Consider the following 25,439-nt stretch of genomic DNA (forward strand, 5'->3'; position numbering starts at 1 on the left):
CTTTTTTAATAGCTGCAGAGTATTCTGTTTTAAGAATGTTCTGTGGCTTCGGAGGGGAGGGGGGTGGGGGAATGGGATAGACTGGTGATGGGTAGTAAGGAGGGCACGTATTGCATGGTGCACTGGGTGTTATAGACAACTAATGAATCATGGAACTTTACATCAAAAACCAGGGATGTACTGTATGGTGACTAAAATAATATAATAAAAAATATTATTATAAAAAAAAGATATATTAGGTGAAAAGAAAAAAAAAGAATGTACTGTAATTTATTTAATCCGTCCCTTATTTATAGGAATTTGGGCTATTTCTAAACTTTTGCTACTACAAATCTTTATGCAGTGAATATCCTTGTAGATACAGTTTTGCTCACATACACTAATTTATTGAGAAGTGCTGACCAAGCCGCTCCCCACTGAGGTTACAGTGAAATAAATCTTTAAAAACAAATGCACCATTTTCCTAAACTGAAAACACTTGAAATTTAGCACTGTTGTTTCAGTCTGAAAACAATTCTATATCCACTTTCTTCAAGTTTGCAGCTGACCATATTTTTATGTGAGGACGATTTATGATTGGTAGTTAAATATTTTGCAAACAACTTATTTTATTAAAAAAATAAAATATTGTTCAAGCTTGCACATTTTGATGACAAATTTTGGAGAAATGATCAGAATTAGGATGAGTTCTCAGAATATATTTGCCTTATCCTTTGGGTGCTTAGCCAGTCCCTGGTCTCATTATCCATTTTTATGTTTATATATTTTAGAACTTTCAATATATTCTGCAAACAGGAGAGTTACTTGACAAAAATGTTTTCCACTTTGAGGAGGCTCAAAATGGCTGTATCACCTACACCCCTCTTTGAAGGATCCTCTCTCCACACAGTCCCTGTCAACCTGGCCTCAGCTGTTTTCATGGAGGCTGAACACTAACCTCAAGCCTAGGTGAGGTGAGACAGTGGCCTGTGAAGACTCGAATCAGCAGCTCCATCAGCAACAGTGTCCTAAACAGGTCTCACTCGGGAAGGTCAAACGGAGGACTCCCAGAAGGAGTCATCAAGAGTAGCAGGAACTCTAGAAACAAAGAGGGTAGATAAGTCTCTGAGCACCAGAGGGTTAGCATCAGTTGAGGCTGAGGGGGAGCCCAGGCATAGGGTCACTGGGGCTCTGACATCTGAATAAGTCTTCAGTCCCTGTTGGCCCAGCTGGGCAGCTCAAGGTTTTTTCCTCTTGTCCCTTAATGTACTCAGTAAATACAGTAACTTAAGCATAACTTAAGCTCCTTGCAATCCGGAAATAATACTCTTAGCAAATAGTAAAACAGGAACACATTTAGTCATTCAGCAAATGACAGTGGAGGGCCTGGGATGTGCAAGGTACTGGGGCCCCAGTGATCAAGAAAGGACAAGGTCTGCTACCATGGAACTTAGATTTTTGTGAAAAAGGCAGAAAAAAATGAGTAAGAAATATAGCACAGAGTGGTAAGTGCTACGCTAATTAGAAGGTGGTGATGGGACAGTACCCTGGTGACTGTTTTAGAATTGAGGGATCAGGTAAATCTCCCTGAATAAGTTACCCCTACCTAAGCTGAGACCCAAATGATAAGAGCAAGCCATGCAAGAGCTAGGGGAAGAGAGACCAGCTAACAGAAAAGCCCTAAGGTAATAACGTGTGTATTGGAGAAACAGAATGACAGTGCAGTAAGGGAGAAGCTTGTGTAGCAGGAGGTTGGAAAGGCAGGCTGGGACTAGATCATGTAGAGCTTTGCATGCTCCAGTATATTCTGTCTAGAATATCCCAAGGATATTCTAACTTGATGAGGAGCCATGTGGAGATTATAACCGGGGGCTGACATGGTATGATTTATGTTGTTAAAAGCTCGCTCTGTAGTACATTGCTAGGGTGGGGGCGGTCTAGTGAAGGCTGCTACCACAGTAGTCTGGGGCAAAATGATGGCATCTTAGGGTAGAGTGCTTGCATTGTAGGTGGAGAAACATTTAGAATCTGGGGTGTGGTTCATAGCAAGAATCCTTAAGACCTGCTGATGGATTAGCTGAGGGGTATAAGTCCTGAATGAAAAAGATCGGGAGAAAAAACACTTTGAACTCTAAATTTCCTGAGCACTTTAAATGAAAGAATGTCATTTTCCTTTTCATTTCATCACCAAGTCTCCTTGAAAACCAGTAGCCAATGCTTGAACCCATTTTTGTTTTTGTTTTTTGGGGTTTTTAAAAAAGATTTTATTTATTTATTTGACAGAGCCATAGAGAGAGAGCACAAGTAGGTAGAGTGGCAGGCGGAGGGAGAGGGAGAAGCAGACTCCCCATTGAACAGGGAGCCCAACGCGGGGCTCGATCCCAGGACCCTGAGATCATGACCTGAGCTGAAGGCAGCCGCTTAACCGACTGAGCCAGCCAGGTGCCCCTGAACCCATTGTTAAGCAGTCTTTTCCTAGTCTTGGCTTTCTGAGTCACAAAGAAAGATTCAAATATGTTGAGTATGTTTCAGTTTTAGAAAGCACTTTATCATGTGTCAGATATCTGGAAATTTCTTTTTTTTTATTATGTTAGTCACCATACAGTACATCCCTGGTTTTTGAGGTAAAGTTCCATGATTCATTACTTGCGTATAACACCCAGTGCACCATGCAATACGTGCCCTCCTTACTACCCATCACCAGCCTGTCCCATTCCCCCACCCCCCTCCCCTCTGAAGCCCTCAGTTTGTTTCCCAGAGTCCATAGTCTCTCATGGTTCATTCCCCTTTCTGTTTATCCCCCCTTTCTTTTTCCCTTTCTTCTCCTACTGATCTTCCTACTTCTTATTTTCCATAAATGAGTGAAACCATATGATAATTGTCCTTCTCTGCTTGACTTATTTCACTTAGCATTATCTCCTCCAGTCCTGTCCATGTTGCAGCAAATGTTGAGAAATCGTTCTTTTTGATGGCTGAATAATATTCCATTGTATATATGGACCACAACTTCTTAATCCAGTCATCTGTTGAAGGGCATATCGGCTCCTTCCACAATTTAGCTATTGTGGACAATGGTGCTATGAACATTGGGGTGCATAAGGCCCTTCTCTTCACTATGTCTGTATCTTTGGGGTAAATACCCAGTAGTGCAATTGCTGGATCATAGGGAGCTCAATTTTTAACTTTTTAAGGGACCTCCACACTGTTTTCCAGAGTAGCTGTACCAATTTGCATTCCCACCAACAATGTAAGAGGGATCCCCTTTCTCCACATCCTCTCCAACAATTGTTGTTTCCTGCCTTGTCAATTTTTGCCATTCTGACTGCCGTAAGGTGGTATCTCAATGTGGTTTTGATTTGAATGTCCCTGATGGCTAATGATTTTGAACATTTTTTCATGTGTCTGTTAGCCATTTGTATGTCTTCATTGGAAAAGTGTCTGTTCATATCTTCTGCCCATTCTATGATTTGTTTATTTGTTTCTCGTGTATTGAGTTTGAGAAGTTCTTTGTAGATCTTGGATACCAGTCTTTTTTCTGTAGTGTCGTTCGCAAATATCTTCTCCCATTCCGTAGGCTGCCTCTTAGTTTTATTGACTGTTTCCTTGGCTGTGCAGTAGCTTTTTATTTTGATGAAGTCCCACAAGTTCATTTTATCTTTTGTTTCTCTTGCCTTTGGAGATGTGTCATGAAAAGAGTTGCCGTGGCCGATGTCATGGAGGTTGCTGACTATGTTCTCCTCTAGGATTTTGATGGATTCCTGTCTCACATCGAGGTCTTTCATCCACTTGGAGTTTATGTTTGTGTATGGTGTGAGAGAGTGGTCAAGTTTCATTCTTTTGCATGTAGCTGTCCAATTTTCCCAGCACCTTTTATTGAAGAGACTGTCTTTTATCCACTGGATGTTTTTTCCTGTTTTGTCAAAGATTAGTTGCCCAAAGAGCCGAGGGTCCATTTCTGGGTTCTCTGTTCTGTTCCATTGGTCTATGTGTCTGTTTTTGTGCCAGTGCCATGCTGTCTTTGTGATCACAGCTTTGTAGTATAGCTTGAAATCTGTCTATGTGATGCCCCCAGCTTTGTTTTTCCTATTCAACAATTCCTTGGTGATTCGTGGCCTTCTCTGGTTCCATACAAATTTAAGGGCTGTTTGTTCCAGTTCTTTGAAAAATGTCATTGGTATTTTGATCGGGATGGCATTGAACGTGTAGATTGCTCTGGGTAGCATAGACATTTTAACTATGTTAATTCTTCCGATCCATGAGCATGGAAATTTCTATTCTATATAACTTATATTCCATGGACTCCCAAATGATAGATGTGGAACTGATGAAAGCAGAGGGTTGGTTCCTGAAAGTCTAGGGCAAATCTAGGGGCATTTGCATAACTAAGATAATATGAGTTCCTCTCTCACATTGTACTATACTGGCTTAATTGTGTGTCACCGCCTCTCCCATATTCTCTGAGGACTATATGAGGCAAGGCCCAAGTGCATTTGTTCACCACATTTATGTGTATTTGGTGGTGTTGAATGAGTAAGTAAGCAAGCAAATGAATGAATCAGTGAATCAATCAATCCTGAGTACCTATCCCTTGGTTGGCTCTTTCCTTGAGTAATAGAAATTGTCTAACCTCACCCTGTCTTCTTGGTTAGTCTAAGACTGGCTCTTTGCCATAGAGAGCTTTTCAGGCTATTGATTCTAGATCTGGGTTTGTATATATTTCATCCCTATTCTGACCCTCCCTTTTATTTAACTACCCTAATTTTTTCTGCCTGCGTTATAGTGGATGACTGTGTAGGATGGGTATCCCCATAGGATGGTCAAAAATCCTATGTTAAGGTAGGAGAAAGTTTATTCTCAGAAACTTTTCAGGGTAGACCCTCTAAATTCTACCATCATTGATATATTGGGATGGGAAATGTGCCAGTCTACTTCTGATGCTATACAAGGCTCCACAAAGTCTCCTTTCAGCTTCAGAGTTGATCAGAAGCCATTATGTTCTATTTGGGGACCTAGATATCATATTTTAAAATAGCTTCCTTCAGAGCAATTCAGAGGAGAGTACAATGTATCATTTGAGTACTAAATATTGACTATTTCTACAATGAAAAAGTACAGAGAGTTCCCTTTATATTTATCCTTTTATTGCAAATTGCCACAACCTGGTCAAAAAATTCTCTCTGTGGTAGAAGGATATCTGCCAATAAATGAGTCTGTTGAAAGGCCCACACCAAACCCAGCACCACAGGCCAACCCTGACCACAGCTGAATGGTGTGAAGAGAGCTGACAGCCGCATGGTCACCACCCAGGCTGGAGAGGAAGGCAACGTGAAGCATTAATGGAAAAATCCAACTTCCTTCTCTTCCAGTGATGATGAGAAAAACCAAAATGGAGCATTCCCTGGTAAGTTTTAAAAGACAACTCTCACTTCAGAATGGAAAGATTTACTAGGCTTTTGCACTTTTGTGTCTTTTTACATATTTCTTTCTGTACAAGAAATGTCTTTTGACAAGCTCGTGCTTGCTTGGTAATAATTACTTGTTTCTCTTGTTTTATGTGAGGAGTTCACTTAGTTACTGTGTAAGTTTCCTACAGCTGCCCTAACAATGTACCCTACACTGAGTGACTTAAGTAACAGAATTTTGTTGTCTCACAGTTCTGGAGGCTAGAAGTCCAATACCAAGGTATATTGCAGGGTTAGTTCCTTCTGAGAACTGTGAGAGAAAATCTCTTCCATGCCGTTGCCCAGCTTTTGGTGGTTTGCTGGCAATCTTGGGCATTGCTTGGATCACAGATGTAGCACCCTAATCTCTGCCGTCATCTTCACATGGCATGTCCCTGTGTGCTTGTCTCTGTGTCCGAATGTGACCTATAATAAAGACATAGTCATATTAGATTAGGTCCCACCCTTATGACCTGGTCTTAACTAATGACATCTGCAGTGATCGTACTTCCAAATAAGGTCACCTTCCATCCTGGGGGTTAAGACCGCAACATAAGAATTCTGGGGAGACATAATTCAAACCATAACAGTCATCAAATACTGCACTGCACCATTCTGAAGGATTGGGTCTGTGTCTTATGACCTCTGAGCTCAAGCACAGCAAGTTAAACTGTGTAAACACTCAATAAATTATGGTCAAATGCCTTAGAATTGTGGCACAAGATCCCCTCAACAAATTCCTGTGACCTAGAGCCAGGAAGTGCTATGAGAACTATTGCTACAACTGAATTTCCTTTTTGAGGCCAACGCCTTGTATTTGCACAACTCCTGGTTGATTATAAAGATTTCAGATTCCAAACAAATCATTTTCTAATGAAAATGAAGTAGGACCAAATAATTCCAAAGGGAAATGTAGGGAAAAAAAATAGAAAGAATGAAGGAGCTTATGATCAGCTGGGGAAATCTTTTGGAAATTATGGAGAACTAAGACATCTCTACTGTCTACCAGTTTTAACTTGATATAATACAGACACAATAAATTGATAAATGAGATTAAAAGAATAACTAAAACAAATAAAAAAGAAAAGCCCAACAGTCAGCTTTGTTAATGGGCAAACACTCTATGGCCACTAGGGGTGTCTACTGTGAATCCAGTGGAAACTATTCCTCGGGTTAAAATCAAGGTGATGTCTCCTAGTCTGCCTTCCCACATGGAAGAGGTTGGTGCTACTGAGCAGACTCTGTCACGATGGAGACTGCAGACTTGATTCTACCAGGTTGCAACAGAAGAAAGAGTAATGAAATTTGGCCACTAGGCCACATTATAACTTTGTGGGCCCTCGGTACTTTTGTCTTTGTTAGGCCCCTTCCTCCAAAATAAAAACAAAAATAAAAAATTATATTTCATGACTGTGTTGGTATAAAGATTAATATATTAATAGTACATATTAAAACATTATTTTTTACCTCAGAGGTCATTTCTTTTTCTTCTCATTTCAAAAGCAAGTAAAACTTTTCTGTGGCCCCTAAAAGCATTTTCAGCCCTAGTCACTGTGCCGACCATGACTAAGAGACAAGTCCACCCTGCCTAAAAAACCAGACGGGCCTCTGGAAGATAGGCCTTGGGCCTCAATCCAGGTGTATGACATACATGGTGGCGGAAAAGAGAAGGGTGTCCATGGCTTCCCATAACCTCATCCATGAGGCAGGCAGTGAAGACACCAGTGTAGCCTATTTCCTGCTTATGGGGCAAAGTAGCCCCTCCCATTAGTAAGTGAGGTGCAGGGGGAGCAGTGTACTCCCCCCAACTCCATTAGTGTAGGAGCGAGGCCCCTTTCCCATCCACTTATGTAGGCCTCAGGATTAGTGTTCATCTCTCCTGTTTTGCTCTCTCACTCCTACCCTCTCCACCTACAAATGAAAGCAGCAGCAGAGGCAGCCTGGGCAGGGCAGGTAGCTGTCAGTAGCAGGGGTAGTGGAAAAGATTCTCCTGCAATCTTTCAAAAGGGCACCCCGGGGGGAGAGTGGAAAGTGAAAGGGAAGACGAATCCCATTTGTGAAGATTCATCTGTTCTAATCCCTTCGCAGTACATTTTGCATTTGTTGTCATGTTTAATTCTAAGGACAATATCGCCCTGCCCAGAGGCATCCTCACGACCTCTCGGACAGAGGAAGGAAAGAGGCAGGAAAGAGGCCTCTTAAGTGGAGGAGTCTAGATTCGAGGTTAGGTTTTCTGAGCTCTTATGCCTAGATGTGGTATTTTACTGCCTAGAGTTTAGGTGATAGACCAGTTCCAGAAAATTTATGATGGAAGCCAGATAGTGCGAGAAGGAGGAAACATTTTTTAAAATCTCCCGTGCGTGGGAGGGTGGCTTTTGCAGATTCACTCAGAAGATTTAAGTATCACTCTGTGTATCTCTACAGGTTCATTAATTTTACCCACAATCCACCAACAGCACCTTTGTGACATGCCATTGACATCTAGTAGAAATTCAGCAGTGCCTGTGGGCCTGGTGATTGTTACAACCTTTTCTGCACTAAATAGCTGGATTAAGGAAAAGCCCTGGTTTCCACTGCTGGAGCGTGATCCTCTTTAAATTGTTTTTTATTTAAATATACCAATACGTTTGCTTCAAAAAACCTGCTCCGATACTTAGCATAGCTTTACAGTAGCAAATACTTAAACATATTGCCTGGATTTATGAATTCTTTTTTTTTATTATTTTAATGTTTTTTTATTATATTATGTTAGTCACCATACAGTACATCCCTGGTTTCTGATGTAAAGTTCGATGATTCATTAGTTGCGTATAACACCCAGTGCACCATGCAATATGTGCCCTCCTTACTACCCATCACCGGCCTATCCCATTCCTCCACCCCCCTCCCCTCTGAAGCCCTCAGTTTGTTTCTCAGAGTCCATAGTCTCTCATGCTTCATTCCCCCTCTGGCTTTATGAATTAAATTAAGATCTCCCTGAGTGCATCACTTTCTTTGTTATAAAAAAGAAGGAAAAAACCCTCACAAATCCTCTTTTCTCCAATATTCTATTTATCAGTTATTTAGACCTCAAAAAACCTCAAAAAATAGACACGCATTGATACCATGATTAACTTGTTATTAAGCACAGGGTTACTGCATGTAATTTGGTCAATTTTTCATTATTTGGTTTTCTTTGTAAATAGCTTTACTACTTTTAAAGAATTTCTTCCAAGCTCTTTCTTTCTTTTAAAAACGTAAGTTAAGTAATTTGCCCTGGTGGAAGATGCAGGTTGCAGATGCCCCTCCCCCCCCCTTTTTTTTACCATAAAACACCATTTCCTTATTCTAGTTTAGGGGTGAAAGTACCCTAAAGAGCTTTGTAAAGTATTTCATTTTCCTTAAAACTGAGGTAGTTCAAAATATGCAGATACTTGCCAATATAGATCTCAACAGGAAAGAATTTTAAAATTAACCTGTGAGGGATGCCTGGGTGGCTCAGTCAGTTAAGCATCTGCTGTCAGCTCAGGTCATGATCCCAGGGTCCTAGGATAAAGTTCCGCATCAGGCTCCCTGCTCAGCTGGGAGCCTGCTTCTCCCTCTGCCTTCCGCTCCCCCTGCTTGTGCTTTCTGTTTCTGACAAATAAATAAATAAAATCTTTTTAAAAAATTAACCTGTGAAATAATCCCCAAATGTGAAAAATACCGTACAGAAGGGAGAGGATGGTCCGTACATTACGCAAGTGGTTCTCTTCATTCTGACCTTCAGAGACCATCCTGTGAATCACACCCCTTTTCCCCGTCACTTCAGTAACCTGACTTGTCATGGTTGCTCAGTAGAGGTTCCCTGCCCAAGTCAGGCAGAGCTCATTAGACACTGCACCTGCCATAGTTGTCCCCCCACCCTTCCCGAAGGTGTTAGACATCCTCTCTGCCATTGTCCCTGGGATGCTTTCAACTTACCAGCCCAATTCAGTTGTACAAATATTTCTGCAAATATGTAAACTGCCACACAGTTGCGGTGCCTTATATCAGTTTGATGTAAAAGATTTCTTTAGCATGAGTAACAGATCTAGCCTTTTCTCTAAAATAGGATTCAATATATTGTATAACATAATATAATATTGTGGTATAATAATTTATAATAGAAACTATATATTTGGTCTTCATCCCATTTCTGTACAGAGCTCCTGAAACCCTTGGGCCTGCCTAAGCAATAATAATACTGTAGTGTATCCTTGAAAGTTGGCAGGAGAGTAGATCTTAAAAGTTCTCATCACAAGAGAAAAAGTTTGTAACTATATGACGTGATGGGTGTTAACGAAATTTATTGTAGTAATCACTTCACTATACGATAGATAGATAGATAGATAGATAGATAGATAGAATCATTATGTTGTGCACCTTAAACTAGTACAATGTTATAGGTCAATGATATTTCAATAAAACTGGAAAGAAATTTTTAGGAAGAGCACTTAGAGCATTCGTCATAATATTTGGTCTCTGGTTCTTGGTTTCTGAAATAGCCGCAGGGAATAAAGGTGAAAGGAATGTCTTATTATTCATCACAAGCCCCTTTCAACCACATTTGAGTTTGTGTGGGAGAGGTGGCTTGGAAAGCCCCCCAAGCATGGGGCTGATTGCTGGGGGAACCAACCATGATGAGAAAGTTGGAACTTTAAAGCCCACCGCTTAAGGTCTAGGGAGAGGAGAGAGGTTAAAGGTTGAATCAATCAGATAATGGCCAGCAATTTAACTACCCATGCCTATGTAATGAAGCCTCCGTAAGAACCCAGAAGAATGGGGTTAGGAGAGCTTGTGGGTTGGTGAGCATGTGGAGATGCTGGGAAAGTGGGGTACCTGAAGAGGGCATGAAGCTCTACACCCCTTTCTACATACTTTGCCTTATGCCTCTCTTCCATCTGGCAGTTCCTGAGTTCATTCTTTTATTAAAATGAACATGTGATAGGAACATAAGTAGGTATTCACTTAGATCTATAGATATCCTCAATTACTATGCAAATCTAACTTTGGTTTTCATTTTTGGACTAGCCCTAGCTTGCCTGGGCTCTCTTGGGACATAAGCCAGGTTGGACCAAAGCAGACTGCTCAAGCCTCCATAGGGCCAGGTAGTCCATTATAACTATAGTCATAGATGAAGGTTAGGGAAATAATATTAGTTGGTATATACTTGGCTAGTAATTTTCATCCTATTTAATGTTATAACTTAACGTACTTTAGTTTGACTTTTGGACACTGTCTTGACTCCTCCACTTCACCCCATACGTTATGTGATAGAATCTCTTTTAATTAAAATGAATTAAAATTGTTTCCTGAGAATTTCATGAATTCTCCCTTAAGGTCATTAAGAATCCATTTAATGTCTTCAAGTCTTGGAATGTTGACATCAAATTTGTATTTATCCATGATGGTGCCAGTGTCTGAAATCTTACACTGGTTCACAAGATACGTTAGCAACCCTTCCCACTGGTTGGTTAGAAACACTTGATTAGCAGGAAGTCAGGGTTGCATGCTGGATTTGTACACTCCTCACTCTGTCAAGCCCACTTGCTGCTTCTCTTCCCAGCTAACTCCCTTCAGGCTTTCTAACTCCCTTGCAAGGAAGGATGTGTTGTTCAAGGTTTTAGGTCTGAGGATCACTTAGTCCTAACATCCTGGTGGGTCACCTACATTAACCAGTCCCTTCAAGCTCCTCAGTTATTTTTTCCGCTTCCTTTTTAGAACCAGTGCCTAATCAAGTACGGTTGACTCTTGAGCAATGTGGGGGTCGGGGGCACTGACTCCCACCCACCATTTGGCAAAAACTTTTGACTCCCCCAAAACTTAACTACCGATAGCCTACTGTTGACCTTCAGAAGCATTTTCAATAACATAAACAGTCCATTAACACATATTTTAAATGTTATATGTATTATATACTATATTCTTACGATAAAGTAAGGTAGAGAAAAGCAAATGCTATTAAGAAAAGAATAAGGAACAGAAAATACATTTACAGAGCCATAGTGTATTGATCAAAAAAAAAAATCCACTATAAATGGACCCACACGGCTAAAACTTGGGTTGTTCAAGAGTTAACTGTAATCATTCATTATGGTAGGTATGCAGATTTCTTGAAAGTGTGTGTGTTTTGAGTGTAGGTGAACATTTATGGAGAAACTGTTTTTAAAATCAGGCAAACTTGGAGGACATGAGAGAAAACACCTGTGCTAACTGAAGTGGGAAACCTTGAAACCGAGCAAGTCATCTGCCTACAGCGAAAGATAGATTGAATTTTCCCCAAAGCTATGATTTTTATGAAAAGCAGACCTTTTAGAAAATGACAGGAGATACAGGTATTTCTCAGCTGTTTCCCCATTTCCATGTAGGCCTGATCTTTTCAGCGTGTTAGGCCTGGACATGTGGGCTTATATTTTTTTTCATGAGTAAATTAATAGCTTTTTAAACACTTTAGGTTGATTCCCTTCAAAGATTGTTTACTCTAACTTAGCCCGTTTATATGTGGTAAGTCATTATTTAATTGCATTCTTTTAGTGTTTTGAGAGTTTTTTTGTTGTTTTTTAATGAAAGCACAAAAGGCTTGAGCCTCTTTAGAAAAGAGGAGGACACCTTTCCCTGAGATGTATATGGTGGCGTGAGTTTAAATGTTAACTTCTCTATCAGTGTCAAAGTTGGAGAACATTTCTGCTATCTGGGCACCATTATAGGGTGGCACCCCATCTGTGATCCACTCTACCCCATGAGGATTGAAGTGTAGTTAACGAGAATTCAAACTAATGAAAAACAGGATTTTGGTGTTGCTGGAATATGTAGAAAAATGTGGAGTCTAAAAAAAATATTTCTCCCGCCAAGACAGCATTGAAGAGACTCGTTATTTTCCATCTGCCTATTTCTTACTCTCAGGGTGAAGTGAAAGCAAAGTTTTAAAACTTTTTTCTTCACTGCAAAATAAATAGACTTCAGAAAATCCCTATCTAGAGAATAAAGCAATTAAGAACTATCCGGCTGTGAGGCTCCAGCCCCAGCTTATAGCAGCAGTGTCATTGCTTTGCATCAAGATGTGCATGAGAATCAGCCTGCTCTGATCAGCCAACGTGCTGAGGGACTTGACATTTTAATAAATAAATAAATATTCAAGCCGTCATAAAATATCCTTTGTAATTATAAACATGGGAAACTTTATGAGACGCAAGTGGATGTTAAGTGGCTCGGCAACACAAGGTCTGAGCAGTTGGTGTGCTTTGAAATTGGGAGACCTCGGGAAAATTAAATCTACCAAAAGACCATCACCATTTGTTTCAAAGGCTTGACGTTTCTTGAAATTTTTTTCAGCTCTCTAGTTTGTAAAAACAGGGAGGTTTGAATTCATTTTATGCAAGCAGCATGTGTAGGCTACTGTCTAATATCATGGCAACTAAAACAATTTTTTGAGCCAAAACAACTCTTTAGAAAGTTTAACTTCTACTTTAAAAAGATATGTAGAAGTTATTAATGCCTGTGTTAGTGTGGTACCCAGGAAATTATTAATTGCTAGTGTATTTAAATTCATTAGATATTTACTCCGTGGCTCTAGGAGCCTAGTCCCGGGCTATGTACTTTTAGATAAATTCACATTACATATGTTGCCCTACCTATGCTTCCTGGGAAACAATATTATGGACATAGTTTGATATGAAAACACTTTTTTTCAAAGCACTAGATAGGGACACCTTGGTGGCTCAGTCAGTTAAGTGTCTGCCTTTGGCTCAGGTCCTGGAGCCTGGGATCGAGTCCTGCATCATCATGCTCCTTGCTCACTGGGGAGCATGCTTCTCCGTCTGTCTGCAGCTCCCCCTGCTTGTGCGCACTCACTCTCTCTCTCTGTCAAATAAATAAATAACATCTTTAAAAATATATTTAAATTTTTTTTTAAAAAAAGCACTAGAGAGCCTATATTAAAGTCCCAAATTGATTTTGATAAGTTCTCAAGTGTGATACAGACAAAGCAATAGAGATCGCAGTTGAGAGGTTTACATTACAAGAAAATATTTAGGTAGGCAGTAAAGATGATTTAAAAATATTTATAGGCCCAGAAAAAATTGGCAGAACTTTGGTAGCTATAGATAGCTGGAGCAGAAGTACATGATTCATAGCAGAGAAGAACTACCGGTGAACTTATAAATTATATCCCTGATTACCCTTTACAAAGCATGTATGGATCATGTGTTTGTCACTAGTGAGGTTAATGAATCAGTTAGTGTCTCTCAGTGATTTGTAAATAGTAGACTATTCCTTTCTGGATATGTATGTGGTTGGCTTGTTCACTAAGCAGCTGTTTTTCTCACCCAGGGCTGTTAACACACGTAGGTGACATTACATGCTATGTCATGATGCTGGTTCACTCTGTACTTTTGACAAGATCAGCTATCTAATTTGTGAGGTCCAGTGCAAAATGAAAAGTGGGGTCTTTCTGTCCAAAAATTATCATTGAGAATTTCAGGATAGTGAGAGCAGAACACTAAACTAAACCTGAGCCCTTCTTAGTAAGGGGCCTTGTGCACCTGTGTGAGTCCCACACCCGTGAAGCCAGACCTGCCAGTGGAGACAGCCAGATGAGCGTGGATGAACTGTGTTTAGGGCAGAACTTTCCAGTCTAGGCACAGTCCACCAATGTGCTGATCATGGATGAGCCACCAGTTAATGGCCATGAATCCTGACATAGATATATAAAGTTACAACATGTGTATAATGACTTTGTAAGATATTTAACATTATATTCACACAGACATGTGTATAAATAAATATATAAAGTAGAGTTCTGAAAACTTCTGGTATGATAGCTTTGGCAAATTAACTAGAATAAGATCAATTGTCACTCTCTATAAATCATATTATCCATCATGTTACGCATCGGTTCAACAAATATTCTCTCTGCCCCCACTCTGTGCCAGACAATCTTCATGGCGTAAGGATACAACAGAGAACAAAATAAACATAATTGCTGCTCTCAGAGAGCTTTTATACTATTGGATTTCTCAAATTTTGACTAATTTGCTCAGGCTTTACTTTGTATTTTTGCTTTCATGTTGAAACCCCTGCTTTTCTGGCTTTATTAAGACCAGAAGCTGTTCTTGTCACTATTTAGAACTGAGTAGAACCAGGACTCCCTGGAAAAGAATGCATGGAAAGTCTGCCCTTGAGAGGTTTCCAAGCTGAGGACACTCGTAGCAGCACTTCCCATGAGGCCAAAAGGCTCATTTACTTAACAGCAATTCATGGGAAAGAAGACAGCCCCCTTATCTTTGGTCAGAGGACACTTACCATAATCCTGAATGACAAAGGATTGCCCTGAAAGTCAACAGCATCCATCCTACAGAAATCAACAATCCTTGCTTTTCAGCCTTTCAGAGAATTTACTGGTCTGGTTCGGCCTTTCTGTGCCACATTCCATTCCAGAACCCCAGCTAAAATGTTCTCAAGGGCCGACCAGAGATTCCTCCTCCTTTCTCTGTGTTGGTACAACTTGACCGCTGCTTGACATCAAGGTCAACTGGAGATTGGGAACAGTTACGTAACTTCATTGTAAATTGAATTAGTGCTGTACACGAGCCCAGACCAAGTAACCAGGGCAGCTCCAGGCGAGAGCAGCAGCGTGTCCCCGGGAGACGGCATGGAGGAACTGCTTGCCGGTGAAAGGCAGTAACGTAGCACAGGAAAAAAATAACACGACCCACCTTTCCCCAGCCCCTTCAAAGCCTGGGCAAGCCGCTGCCCTGTCAAGTGGGGAGGAAGACAGAGGCAGTAAGAGGGAGATGGTGTCGGTGTGGCAGGCAGGCACTGAAGAGACTGTAGCATGTGAGTATACACATACATAGAATGAGAAAAAGAAATTATTTTTAATATCAGAAAAGACACCACCCAGAGAGGAGAAATGAGGCTTACTCATGTGGAGGAAAAAAGCCCCTGGCAATCTTCTGTGCATTGGAGAATGGGCAAGAGAGCATATGCAGGACCATCCTCCTTCTACCAGTGACCGGTCGTTCTGGGGAGAATATGTGTATACAGGTCTTAAAGGCTGGGGCTGAGACATCTTTTAATGCCTTTGATGACCTGGGTCATTCTCCCCCAAAGTAAGATGTGGTGCTGGACAGAGGAAAAAATAGTACATGGGTTTTCTTTATAGGCAAAATGAATACAGAAGTAACTTAAAAAAAAAAAAAAAGATTATCTATTTATTTATTTATTTATTTTGGAGAGGGGGGAGGGGCAGTGAGAGAAGGAGAGAGTCTTCAAGCAGACTCCCCGCTGAGCATGGATCCTGATGCTGGGCTCCATCCCAGAACTCTGAGATCATGACCTGAGCCGAAATGAAGAGTCGGACGCTTAACCGACTGAGCCACCCAGGCACACCTACAGAGGTAACTTTTGAAAAAGGAAAGAAAAAAAAGAGGTACCACAATTAGACACATCAACCTGATTTATTACAATTATATCAATGATCTATCATGACCTTGGTATATGCAAACAAGGCCATCTTTAGAAGAAGGTGAGGAGAGGCAGAATAATGTAAAGCCAAGAGCTTGGCCCAAGTGGTCCACTGACGGAACCTGACCACAGCTCCATCTGTACTAGGTGCTTGATGTGTGGCCAGGTTCTTAAACCACTTCTCAGCTCCAGTTTCCCCATCTGTAAAAGGGAATCCTGACAGTACCACCTCAAAGGGCTTTTGTGAAATTCAATAAAGTCTAATGAGTTAGTATTTGAAAATTAGCAGCATGAAGACTCACAAATACTAACAATACTAGCTAATAGTTACCGGATGTACTAAGTGGTTTACATGCATTAACCCATTTATTTTTCATAATAATCCCATGGAAGACAGAGAGGTTTAGTAAATTTCCCCAGGTTGCGTATTTAGTAAGTGGCCAAGCCAGGAGATGAAGGCAGCCAGTGGCTTTAGCATTCTTGTTCTAATATAGGATTGTGGTTATGAAGGGATGAGGGCACATGAAGGGGCAGAAGGGGCAAGGCAGGAATAAAATAAGACAAGCTCCCAAGATAAGTTTACTTCCCATAACTCTATGAGTCATAAGTGTGAAGAATCAATTAAAATGACCCTGAAATGGGTGAACATGAATTATATGGGCCAGTCTCCTTTACTGGCTATTCTGTGGCTCCATTACAGGTTCAAGACTCTCACCGGTCCATCTTGAGCTCCTTCTGTTCTCTGCCTGTATGCTTTGCCTGAGTGAGCCTTAAATCCATCATATTTCTGCCTTCAAAATATTTCCATCTGCCTGCTAGCTATCTTGCCGTTCACCTTCTCTCCTAGGATGTACGCTTCCCTCGTGCTCATACCTCTAACAAAGGCCTGGGTATCTTTGTGACCACCCAACGGAGCCTAAGTGAGTTTCCCACCAGCGATGGAGGAACATCACCATTTTTTGCCAATCTTCGGCAGCCCTGAAATGTTTTTTGTCATGTGGCAGGTGGGAGATGGTGTTTCACTTCTTTAATCAGCATCTTCCTGACTACTAACAGGGTCAGAACCTGTCTGTCATTACGTACATTTCCTTCTGTGTGGAAGCACTGGCCTTCAGATCTATTCAGTCTTCAGGTCTTTTCTTAGTTTTAGAAACTTTTTTGGTATATTAGGGAAATGAAGATACTATTTCACAAGTACTTTTGTATATTAGGGATCTTAAGATAATTGTGTAACAAATACATTTTCCAGTATTTTAAATTTTGTTTATATCTTTTCCATCAACCTATTTTAAAATTTTATGTATCCAGATAAGTGCTTTTCTTAAGGAATCAGCATTTTTACCTCTTCCAAAGTTGTCTCCAACTCATGACTGTACAAGCCTAATCTCCCAAATTTTCTGGTTGCATTTTTATTGTTTTATTTTCATTTATTTATTTATTACTTATTTATTTTTAAGTAGGCTCCACACCCAGTGTGGGGCTTGAACTCATGACCCTGAGATCAAGACCTGAGCAGAGATCAAGAGTCAGATGCTTAACCAACTGAGCCACCCAGGAGCCCCTTTATTATCTTATTTTTTAAAATTTAGATACATGATCTATCTGATTTTTATATGTGGTATATAGTAGTTATCCCATTTTTTTCCCTTCTAGATATTTCAGCAGTATTCATTAAGTAACTGTTACTTTTGCCATAAAATAAAATGTAATCTTTGCCCTGTGTTAAGTTTGCGTGAGCACTTGGATCTATTTTCTCTTCCCTATTCAGTTCCATTCTTAAACACCTTTTTGGGTACTATTATCGTCACTGTATGTGTATAACAATATTAAATTTTAATATCTGGCAGGGCCGGTACCCCAGAGGTATTTAGTTGCCTGTGTCTATTTTCCACCAGAACCAATGTCCTATGGACATACCCTCTGAATATGTGCCAAAGTGGCAGTGTTCTCTGTGTGAGCATGAGCAGACGATGTTGGGTTGTTTTTTGCCTTATCCCTGGAATGGGATGAAATGACCAAACAATAGAGTATTTTAGGAGGCCCTATTGCATTGTAATTCAGTGCCTGAACTCTGGAGTCAGATTGCCTGGTTTGCTTCCCCACACCAACACCCATTAGCTCTGTGCCTTGGACAAGACACTGCTCTTATCTAACCTCAATGGCCCTTGCTACAGGAAGGGAAAGCATCAAAGTACTCAACTACCTAAGCTTGTAGTTAAGATTAGATGAGTTAGTACAGGTCAGAGCCCTTAGCACAGTACCTGGCAAATAGTAAGTGCGCCACCAGTGTTAAGTGTTATTGTTGATTATTCTGCCGCTCACAACGCCAGGCCCAGGGATACAGCAGGGAAGCAGGCAAGGCCGCTGCTCTCGTGGCTCTTCCACAAACCAAGTAGATCAACAAGAGGAGCACAGACTGAGAAAGCGCTATGGAGAAAATACATGGCAAGGTCAATAGCAACCGAGAAAACGCCTCTCTGGGGAGGTGACACTAAAGCTGCAATTCTACAAAGGAGCGATCAACAGGACAGGAGTACCCAGAGCAGGAAAAGTAGGAGCAAAGTCCTTGAAGCCAAAAGGAGCTCACTGTGTGTTCAAGAAGCAAACTGAGAGCTGGAGTGGCTTGAGAATAGTAACAGGAGCCTTGGCTAGGCTGGAGCCAGGCTTGCCCAGTTCTGGTGAGTAGAGGAAGGCAGCACCCATCTCCCACAGCTCTGTTTTAATCCATTGGTTTACATGGAGCCTGAGGAGCATCCTGGAATTGAAGCCTGTTCACTGTTGGGATTCTGGCATCAGATGTTAAATAGATAGACGTGGCCCCAACAAGGAGAGAAATTTTTATTTATTTATGTTCTTAATTTTTTGGGAAGATTTTATTTATTTGAGAGAGAGAGTGAGAGAGAGAGAGAGCCTGGGCAAGGGGGAGGGGGAGAGGGGGAGGGGGAGAGGGAGAGGGAGAAGCAGACTCCCTGCTGAGCAGGGAACCAAATGCGGACTCCATCCCAGGACCTGAGCTGAAGGCAGACACTTAACTGACTGAGCCACCCAGGTGCCTGGCAAGAAAATTTTAAAAAGTGAACCCAAACCAGAAACAAACCTGAACACTGCAGGAGAGGGACAGTTCCAGGTTAATCATAAAGGACACCATTAATCATCTTGACCCAGACACCCTTGTGTTGTGTTTTCTCCCCTGAAAGAAAGGTGGGTGTGCCCACTGAAGTTTTGGAGCATTAAATACCATGGCATGTTGGGATTCAAACATCCCTCCTGGAAACCCTGCCCCAGCACCAAGCTAAGCTTAAAACTGAAGTGTTTCCATCACACATTGCCAGAGCAGTGGCAAGGTCTCCAGCCCTGGGACAGAGCCACCATCTTCCAGTTTCACCACATTGGGCACCAATGATTTGCAGCTCTGTGGAAGCATCTGTCACCATAAGTATACAGTTTTAGGACTAAAGTTTTAATTTCAGAGACTCCAGCACACTGGTTTGGCTGGTCAGCATTTGGAAGAAATGGTGAAGTCTGATTTAGGCATACATGAGCGTATCCCTATGGATTCCTAGAAGTGTTTAGAGAGGGTTCTGTTAGACTGGTCTTCTCAGTTAAGCAGGTGGGAGTTTGGAACCACCATACACATTTCAGACAACTTGAATTTATCTGTATTTCATAGTTGAGCTGAGAATCATTGTGGACAGATGAGAACTATCAGGCCATCTCATTTTCCTTTGAAAACAAGGGATTTTTTTCAGTCTCACCTTCAATTTCTCTCCCTACTGCTCTTCCTAGAAAGTGATCATGAGAAAAGAGAAGCTGAAATTTTAAAAATAGACTGGATGCATAATCAGTGTTTTATCTGAGTTACATAGGGATGGCCTACCAGATACCCTACTGAATGGGTACTACTTTGCTTCCGATAGAGACCCTCCCAACCCTCCACCCAACTCCCAGACTTGGTTTGTGATACCAAATCTAAAATGACTTTAACATAGTGGCATGGCATGGAGACATATGTTATTGCTAAAATTGCTTCTTGGGTATCATTTACCAATTCATCTTGACCCCCAGACCTCAACAGGTTTGCTTTCCCTCATAGACAAGCACACATACCAGTGATTATAAGATTAGATTATTTGATTTTTGAGAGCCAAGGACTGCTTAGTTCATCTTGGCCAAGTAGTGTTTGCTGAAGAAGTGGATTAATTTCACACTCTACATTGTTTACAAATCTTTTTCATTATCTTTTTTGACCTTCTCAAATATCAGGTAAGAATGGAAGACAAACAAGTATTATTTTTATGTAACAGATGAGTAAAACTCACCCTAGGAAGGTTAAGGGACACGCTCAAAATCTTGCTCTGAGGAAATGACAGAAGCAAACTTGGATCCACATTTTCTGCTGCAAAATGTTCTATCTTTTCCATAGAGTTCAGACATTTGTCATCTACCCAATGACAGTGACCACCATCATCTGCTGAAACAGCCTGAGCTTCTCCTCGTACCTTTCACAGATATTTATATTTTATTCTCAACTTCTCAGCTTCCTGCTCCTTTCCAGACACAATTGTGGTGCTGCCCACAAGACATGACATAACCAGAAGAGCTCAGAGCTGGAAATAGGGAGATCTGGGCTTTTCTATGGGGCCTTCACAAATGCTGAAAATAAAGTACAGCACGTGTCACTTCTCCTACAGGAGCTTACAATCTAATCTTCTCATTGTTTGAAGACCTAATGAAGCAAACTCACTCTCGAGTTGCCTGAAAGGCTGGCCAGTCAGTGATGGGCTCTCCAGAGGTAGATAGCAGTCCACGGGAGCCACACCGCCCTCAGAATGTGCTTTCTCATCTGTGGATGCATCGGGGCCTAAACTGAGCCAACTGTTTCATACATTTCCTTACTGCCTTCCATTCTGCCCCTGGTTTGGTCTTTTTCCCAGTCTGTAGACCCTGCATGGCTCCAGAAAGACAGCCATCTGTAAATTCCTCGATCCCCCTTCAGTGCCCTGCGCGGACCCCATAGATTTCAACGCTGAAGGAAAGTAGGAAAAGCCATGGAGACATGTTGAACACTGCACTACCACCTGAGGCCCTTCCTTTTTTAAAATTTTCAGCGGGGATCAAATGTACATTGAGAGCTTCACCGGACAACAGCTTTTCTCTTTCTCTGTAGATTACTGCCAATACTTCAAGCAATGAGAAGGCAGGTCATTGCCAGGTTTGTGTGGTAGATCTGGGGGGAAGTGGGAAAGGGGAAGAAAGGCCAGGTCTTATAAGGTGTGATTTAATTTTAAAAATGCTTATGTTGCTCTTTATAAGAATATCCATTTAACTGGATTCCTTTCTTGCTGACAAAAGAGGCAATTGTTGTATATAAAATAAATCTGATTAAAACTCTTGCTCTGTTCCTTTCAAGGTAAAGGATGCAGACCCCAGGACCAGAACACATTTAGATTCCTAGTGTGTGCAAATGATTGTTTATGGGATGTCTGGTGCCAAGACCCACAGAAGGCTCTTGTACTGCCCTGTGAAAGGAGAGGGAATGGAAAGCTTTTCCTTAGGCATAAAAAGTTTATTTTATTTCTCATTCTCTTTCACAGTGGTAGCTATTACTTTGTAATTTTCTTGGCATTTTGTTGGCAGCCCAGAATGACAGAAATAATATCCCTTGCTTACAGTGTGCAGTTCGGATTCATTTTGTTCAGCTCAAGTCCCCACATAGAAGAAAGGCGGCAGCTGCTAGACCTTATGCATAGGTCTCAACTGGAGCAAGTTCCTTTAAGCAAAGTTCTTAATCAGAAGGCAGATCAAGTTCAGACCCTTTCCTTTCCTCTCTCCCAGCAGGATTTTTAGAACACAGCCAATAGCAAGAAATGAATGCAGTTTTAGTAATGATCATTGACATCTCTTCTCTTCAGCATCCAACCGAGTAAACAACCTCTTTCAGGCCAGTCAAGTACCATTTCCTATAATCCTAGCCACATGGTGTTATCTGGGCAGCAGGAGATCATGAGTCATAAACACAGGGCAAAGTATCAGGCCAGAGATAACCAAGTGTTTGAGAATGGGTGCAGGCTCCTAGGATGTGGGGCAGGTGTGAGGAGCTACCAGGAGCCAGGGACCATTAAGTCAATGGTTTAGTCAGAGAAAGAAGTCAGAAATCCAGGCAGGCTCACAGAGGTCCGAGTGTATGCGGACAGGAGTGGTCAAGAGAAGGGTGTGCTTCAAACCAGGAGACACAAATGCTAACAGAGAAGGTGCCGGATGTCTGAGTAGATGGTCACCAGTCAGGGGACCCATGGTGGCTAGAAGAACACAACAAAGCCAGTGTGAGAGCGGCTTGGCTTCTATATCAGACGCCACCTCTCTGCAGCCAAAGGACTTTGATATGCAGCTTCTGTTAAGCAAAGGCTTGCCTAGAGCCATCAGATGCTGACAAGCACACTGGATCACTGATGGCCTTGGCTGGGAAAACGCCTTCCTGAAAATATAAAGTGTGAATTCATGCCCTCTTCACTTAAAGCAGTTAATGAGTAACAAAGTTATGGATAAGCTTAAACTCTCAGTAACATGACTAGCTTTAGAAGCAGCCATATTTACAGGTAAGTAAACCAAGACCCAGATAAATACACAGATTTTCTCAAGGGGGCAGAACCAGGAACAGAATATAAGGCTTCACACCCACTGCTTATCCTATTTGGCCCAATTTAAGACTTGAGCCAGCTAGGTTAATCCTGTTAACCCAGAACCCTTTGGGATCTGTGTCTAAAGGGGCACCACATTCATCTGTGGTCTAGTGTTGGGCTTATTCTGGGAAGGGCTTCTTACGCCCTTGGTGGGAAGTCAGAGTGGGAGATGCCAGTCATCACCAATGCCCTCATTCCTACAGGCCTAAGCACCTGGTAAGGCACTCACAGGCCTAGTATGAAGCCTGGCCACCGGAAGCCTGAGAGTCATGCTCAGGATGGCTTGAGCTCCAGATGTCATGTGTGCACCAGTATTAGAGAAAGTGGTGGAAAGTGTCCTGGACACAGCCTGTGCTATCTGGACTACCGACAGGAATAACAGATAAAGTCCCTTAATTGGGCACAGTGACTATGATTTTGCAAGATAGGCATTTATAAGCAGCGGAAGAGAGTTAGAGGTAGTTTGTGGGTGCTATTGAGTGATAAAATAATACTGATGATGATGATCTGATGATGGTTATAAAGGTGGTCGTTTTTTTTTTTTAACTTAAAGTCAATTAATTAGCATATAGTGTATTAATAGTTTCAGAGGTAGAGTTTAGTGATCCATCAGTTGTGTACAACACGCTGTGCTCATTCGATCAAGTGCCCTCCTTAACGCCCATCACCCAGTTACCCCATCCCTTGACCCCCCTTCCCTCCAGCAACCCTCAGTTTGTTTTCTGGAGTTACGAGTCTCTTATGATTTGTCTCCCTCTCTCATTTCCTCTCTTTTTATTTTCGAGGGTGGTAGTTTTAATTAGAGGAAGGAGGAGGAAGAGGAGACACGCAGAATCTAACTTAGGCGTGATAGGCTAAACAAGCTGGAATTTATCTTTGCGATAGGAAGGGATGGCTCCCTGGGGGCAGGGACCAGGTCTTTTTCCTGACTTCATGCCCAGCGTCTTGCCCTGTGCCTGGCCCTGCGTAGATGTGCTATTCACATTACAGAGTAGAATGAACTGGTGCCCGTGACCCACGACCATGCCAAGGAGGGTGTGCAATCATCGTGAATTGCGTCTCGCTAGGTGGCAGAGTCTGTAGCATGGACTTGAGATAAACTGTGGTTTGGCCCTGGTCCATCTTTACCTCGCTCATTTTTTTGAGGCGAGCGGTTTTTGCCTCATTGATTTTCACTGCTCATCGGGTTCCATTAGCCTATTCATTAGTGATGGCTTCATTCCCTTCCCACATACTCTGTCTCCTGAATGACATTTCTTTGTGTCATTAGCACGGACCATGATTGCGGGGTATCAACGGAATGTGGCGTTTCCAGCAGGGCCTGCTGGCTGGCAAGTACCACTCAGCTCTGGCACACTGGTACGCGCAGGGAGGAAACAGCAATTTTAATTACAAAGAATGAAGAGCACTGGTTGTCACGCTGACATTATAGTTCTCATCTTTCTCTCACTTTCATTCTCTCTCACGCACACTTTTATGCTAGAATGCCCTTCTGCATCACATTACAAAAAACCCAAACCTGTTCTTTCTCCTGAATTCATTTTCCTGCTGGAACCCCTCTCATCCCTTCAGCCAAACGTAAGGCCCAGGATCACCTGTGACCCCTTGCTTTGCGCTTCCCCACATCTGACCAGGCACCAGGAGCAAGCCAGGCTCTGGGGAGAAACAGCGCAGGAACCCTCCCTTTCTGTCCTTGGCCACTGCCACCCCTTCAGCGCAGTTCCTGTGAACTTTCACCTGCACCTCGCCCCTGCCGCTTTTCTGGGCTTCAGACTTTTCCATCTTTCCAACTCCTCTCTGGGGACAGTGAGGGTTCAGAGTGGAAAGGTTATGGGGGAATATAGACTCCAGTCACAATAGCAAACATTTATCAAGCACTTTCTATGTGCCGGGCACCAATATTGCTGTGACCTCAGTTAATCCTCACAAATACCCAAAGGTGGGTGCTGTAATTATCTCCATGTTACAGGTAAGAGAGCTGATGCTAAGACATTTTAGGTGATGTATACAGCTCACATACTAGGAAGCGGCAGAACTGGGACCCAGCTCATCTGTCTCTGAAATTCTTGTGGTTTTTATTACAACCCGCTATCTACCTTTCCAGTTGCTCGAGAGCAGAGCTTCAGAATCACCTGGAGGGCTCATGAGAACTGCCCGCCCCCACACACACATACATCCGTTCTGATTCAGTACATCTGGGATGAGGCAAGAGTTTGAGAATTTGCATGTCTAACAAGTTCCCAGGTGATGCTGATCCAGGGCCCACCAGCAGAGAGCCAAGCTGAGGGTGGCATTTGTTTGAGCCCTCGCGCCGTAGGCCTACCATGCATGGTTCGAAATTCACATGTTCCGACCGGTTTCAAGTGCTGGATCTGCCCCTGACTCACCAGCTCTGGGTCTGTGGGCCACACGATGTAACCTCAGTGAGCCTCACTTGCCTTTTCTGTAAAATGGGAATGTTGGTGGACTGGAAATCGTGTATAAAGCTCTGAGCTCTGTCACTGGCGTGGAGTAGAATTCAGTAAATTAACGGCTGTTTACAGGTATCTGCAATGACCCCTCTTAGTTTATTTCTGCCTTTTCATTTTCTCTCTCTCTCCCTCTCTCTCTCTCAGTGTGTTAGACACTTTGCACTTGATATTCCTCACACCTGAATGTTCTCCAGATCTTTGCATAGCTCACGCCTCACACTTGGGTCTCCACTAAGACGGGCCACCTCACAGAGGCTTGGTCTAAAGGAGGGAGCCCCCACAAATGTGGGCATTGTTTGTTTGAGGGGTGGATTTGTAAGTACTGATCCAATTTTTGGAATGATCATAGATCTATTCAGGTTTCTATCCTACGAACAGTTTTCAGTTCTGGCTTTTAAGATAAT

The 25,439-nt window shown here is 42.1% G+C and overlaps 1 long non-coding RNA gene across 1 annotated transcript in view; it reads left to right on the forward strand.

Moving 5' to 3' along the window:
• Window positions 1-5,176: 5,176 nt before the first annotated feature.
• LOC123001043 (uncharacterized) overlaps window positions 5,177-25,439 on the forward strand; it is a 186,614-nt gene continuing 166,351 nt past the window's right edge. Inside the window, exon 1 of the long non-coding RNA XR_007190520.2 lies at window positions 5,177-5,380. This is a non-coding gene — a long non-coding RNA (uncharacterized LOC123001043). The remainder of the gene's footprint in view (window positions 5,381-25,439) is intronic.

This window comes from Ursus arctos, unplaced genomic scaffold (assembly GCF_023065955.2).
Source record: "Ursus arctos isolate Adak ecotype North America unplaced genomic scaffold, UrsArc2.0 scaffold_5, whole genome shotgun sequence".
NCBI classification, from domain to species: Eukaryota; Metazoa; Chordata; class Mammalia; order Carnivora; family Ursidae; genus Ursus; species Ursus arctos.